This window comes from Nothoprocta perdicaria, unplaced genomic scaffold, assembly GCF_003342845.1.
Source record: "Nothoprocta perdicaria isolate Ctin4 unplaced genomic scaffold, notPer1 scaffold_29, whole genome shotgun sequence".
Classification (NCBI taxonomy): Eukaryota; Metazoa; Chordata; class Aves; order Tinamiformes; family Tinamidae; genus Nothoprocta; species Nothoprocta perdicaria.
The window spans coordinates 4,132,371-4,137,007 of NW_020455521.1; the positions used below are offsets into that span (position 1 = coordinate 4,132,371).

General features: G+C 41.1%; 1 long non-coding RNA gene across 1 annotated transcript; it reads right to left on the reverse strand.

The window, feature by feature from the left end:
• Positions 1 to 1,763: 1,763 nt before the first annotated feature.
• On the reverse strand, positions 1,764 to 2,528 carry LOC112949310. The gene is made up of 2 exons (XR_003249805.1): positions 2,442 to 2,528; positions 1,764 to 1,877 (listed from the first exon to the last, which is right to left on the reverse strand). It is a non-coding gene; the product is annotated as an uncharacterized LOC112949310 (long non-coding RNA).
• Between the last annotated feature and the right edge of the window lie 2,109 nt (positions 2,529 to 4,637).

Sequence of the window (4,637 nt, forward strand, 5' to 3'; positions counted from 1 at the left end):
GTAAGCTGTACTAGATTTATAAACAAGTCCTGTATTCAATTAATGTTCTTGCCTTTGCCACACAAAACAGGTTTGCTCAAAAGCAGAAAAGGACTGAGTAATAGAAACCTGCACACTGCAAAGCACTGTGCAGATTTTTTTCACATTGAACCAAGGGCCTAATTAGTTACATTAGTGTAGAACTAATAGCATATTTATCTATTATATTTTTTTCTTAAATGCTTTAAATAAAGCCTACAAGTTTGATATGACAGTGTGCTAAAGAAAGTGAGAAATGCTTTTCCCACTTTTGAGAAATCTTGGTTTAATTATGCTGTTCATTTTTCTGTCTAGATGCTAAGCTGGAAATATTTTCTCTCTGTTAGAATAAAAAGATATCAGAAGTATTCATTTTTCTGTTTTCGAAAGGAACAAATCCTTTCTAACCATGAATTCTGTAACATTAAAGTAGCAGTGAATAAACTTCAATAGGATATTCCACAGTTAACTGTAAAGCCGAGACTATTTAACAAGATAAAAATACATCCATTAGTTTAAAAAATATTCATGGGACTAGGACAAGTCTGAGATAATGCTACCAAAATAGCAGTGTACATGAATTATACCAGTTATTACATAATAGAYACCCAAATGTGCCAGGCCTCTTTTGCTTATTTGGTTTTGTATACTTATGCCACTTATGCCATAAATAACAAAAACATGTTCCATTCCTGAGTGCTCTTTCTAAGTTTTGTATGAAAAAAATCTATTAATAAGAAAACATCTGCCTACGAAAACCTTTTTGCCCCAGTCTTCACAGCAACTTGTAGTAAGGGAGGCAAAAATCCAATAACAAATACATGGGACTTTACTAATCACAGTAGCTGAATGTGATAATTAAGAGTTTCAGTAATAAGTTAGTATTATTAGAGTAAAAAAAAAAAAAAAAAAACAGTTATATATCATGCAACATTTGACAAACATTAAGGTAAACTTTGCTTTCCCTGGCGAGCCTCTCTTTACATATGGCCACCAAAAATCAAGGAACGGTTGGGTGTTTCATACACAGATACAGTCTAGTTAAGCCAGGAATCCAGCTTACATATCAAGCCTCATTTGATTATTTGACAACCCAAGCCCTATTTTTAAAACACCTTGCTGTATTATCTGTGTAAATCTGAAGGGCAAGCAGCAAGCGCGACTCCTGCTTCAGACAAAACCTTACAGATGAATAAACCAAAAAACCACCACATCAACCAAATGACACAAACACCAACCACAGCACTTGGGGCCAGGGAAGAGAGAGAGGTCTGGATTCAAGCCTCTAATTTAGGTGTCTTTAGGTGTCTTAACAAATGTAAATTAATGACTTAAAGCACATAAGCCCTCCTTAATCCATCAGACTGCAACCAAAAACAGTTCCCACACACCTCCACTCCGTATTTCCTAGCTGCATGACCAAGTCTGTAGGTACCAAGTCATACTTGCAACCTTCCCCCTCCCTGGCCTCTCAGTGCAATTTGGTTTATTTTCTGCAGTGTGGCACAGCTTCATCAGAAGGGGGCTGTGAGTCACCCTCCCCACTCCGCAATCCCCCTAGAGATTACAGCACTCTGCCTCAAGGCGCATGGGAGCTTTGATTTCCTTTGCAAAATCCCCAAACTTCTGCGAATGTGCAACGTGACAGACATCCTCAAAAACACCTACCAGACTGAGTGCTGCAGGGAAAAATACCTTGGGTGGACATGACACGGGACAAGGCAACAAGAGGTGCTAAAGCACTCACTGGAGGTTTGGGGGATGAAAGAGCTTCTCCTCGCTCTGTGCTGAAGCATCGCCCGAATCAGAAGCTGGAGTCCTGTGGCTTCAGACTTAACCACTGAGYTTATGTCCTGGGCCTTCAAAATATAAATAAACAAATAAATAAAATAAAATAAAATCTTTGGAACACAAATGTAGATACATTTTTTTAATCAAGATACAAATTTTCCCCTAAAAGCAGACACTTTTTTTTCCCCTTTATTATCTGAACCTGAAATATGCGGGGCATTTGTTTAGGATCTGCAAAAATCTGTTTCTTATAAGCTGTCTGGCATTCTGCATTTATTAGCTACAACAGTCACAGAGGAAACACTGCACTATCGCAGAGAATCATTATATATATTATTTCAACTTTATCACACACAATGATTACAACTAAGATAATCAGAGGCTAATTTGAGAGGAAACAAAAAGAAAGTGGAAGCAGAGCTAGAAGTTAATTGGTATGTGCCCATATTTAAATGAGGAACTCAAGGAGGCRGATTTCTAGAGAATTCTGATTGTTTGAATGTCAAAAAAAACAGGTTGCAGAAAAATACAGAAACAGGAGGAGAGGAAGCACAGTGTGGGAAAGCACATGCTGGACTTGTATGCCAGAGGTGCATAAAAGCATTTTTCTGATAGGAAAAAGGTCTGTATACCACGTGTTTTTGCCTGTTTGCCAGTGTGGCTAGTAGGCACTTGTCAGGTGTAGCAAACATTGCATTTCCATTGTAATTCTAAAGWAGCTGCTGGCTTCTGTCTCCCTCCGCTGACAGCACTCCAAAGGGTTTGGGTGCACAGGAACACTGGTGCCCCTGGCTGGGGTTGATGCTGCTGCCTGTGCGGCTGCCTGTGCTCGCAGAGCCTCCCATAGGAGCATCCCTCGTGACACGGCCGCCTCAGCCACGCTCCTCATCCGTGAGCAGAACTCTCCGAAAGCCGCGATTTTCTTGTTTCCCTTCTTCCGAGAGGACTTCAGCAGTTCTGTCGGATAAAGTTCAACAATGCAGAAACTAGTGATTCATTTTTTTTTCCACATCCAAACCCCAAGAATGTCACTTCTGTAAGTGAGAATCTTCCCATGCATGTCTGCTGTCTACTGCTGTCGCTTCATTTTGCTGTTTGACACGCATAAAGACAAAAAGAGGGAGGGCAAGATGTGAAACACAAGTGCTAGACACACTAACATTTGGCAAACGCCCCATTACTGTTTTCCTGCTTCCTGTTTAATAGGCCCTTAGGGATGTTTATTGCTGATCTGTGCTAGAAAATTACTCATACAATTGAAACGTCAGTGTAAAATTGTTAGCCCAGGATAACTTTTTCTTTGGGAATTTCTGGATGCAATTATCCCTTGCGACTAATAAAAACAATGGTTTAATTACAAATATATGGTTAGAAATGTCAGCTTATGTTTAAATATAAAACATCAATTGTCTCAATATCTCAGATCAAACGGACTATCCTTCCCAGGAGCAGTCAAGGGAATTCTAGGAACAGAAATAGAGTAGCAATGATCTTGTCATTTACTTCTTGAGAAAGCAGAAATTTCCTGCTTTGTCTCTGCCTCTAGCATCAGTTCAACCCCCACTGCATCCCTTTCCATCAGGTCCACCCGCGTGCCAGCTCTGCTCCCTTTCCGGGGGCTGCCTGCAGCTTCTGGCCATGCCACATGGCCTGCTTTGCCTTCACAGCCCCACGCCTCTCTCCAGGCACTGAGGCACAACTCAACCATTTTCCAAAGGGAAGTGTTAAGAGACCTCACAATTTTTTCCATCACCATAGGCCTGGCACAGCAGAAATAGGCAGAATATCCATCACAGACCTCATCCTTTTTATCCCAGTGGTTCRTTCCCCACAAAGTCCTCTCCATTTCCAGTGGAGGATGGCGAATGCCCTCTGCTTTCTGCAACAGCCCTGATTCTTCTCCTCCAGAGGAGGAACCAGCAGCCTAAGAAATTCCCTCTTTCCAAGCCAAGGCTAAAATTTCCATGAGACTACTAATCTCTCCGGATGCTAAATGTCACCTCAGACCCGGCCAACCCTATTTTGRTATTCACAAGAGAACTAGGAGAGCTCATAAGCGTTAGCATTGCACATTTGCAGAGCAAGTGTCTCAGACTTGGTCTGCTCTCACAGCCCCAAGATACACGGGGGAGTCCTGATTTCATCTGACCCTCAAGTCAGCCTTAAGCCCACTCACAGCCTGAGCACTGGGCCTCCACTAGCACTGAGGATATCAGCCTGGCAGCACCTCTGTCCCTGCCTCCAGCCCTATCCCCCCCTTCCTCCTCTGCCTGAGGAAGAGAGGAGCTATTGCATGATTAAGGGAGATGGTCATCTCTATCCAAGAGCAGAGTGTTCCCTGTGTTTCTAGTGGCTAGTGCTGGTGAAGAACAGTTCAGCAAAATTACCATGTAAGGGTTTGGCTGGTGCATTTTTTGTTTTACATTTTTTTTGATTAAATCCACTTTATGCTTTTATACACACACACACACACACACAAATAATCCACAAACACAGAGGTATAAAGACAAGAAGGAAGATGAGAGATAACATTAAATTTAGATCCCTTAAAAAAATCCAAAATTACTTCTTTCTAGATACTTGTGTTAAATTAAGACAAAAAAAAAACCTATTTTACAGTTCCACTTTCTGAGATATAAAAGCTGTTGGCAAAGCACAGTTAAGACTTCATAGTTTTTGAACCTGGTACAACTGAACAACTCCACTATAGACCAACCATAAGGTATTAATAATTTCTTTTCAAAATAATTTTAAACAACTAGAGCTCAAACAATCCCAGGAAGTGGCCTAAAAATGGAAAGGTTGGACAGTCAGCCTTGAGCACTAAT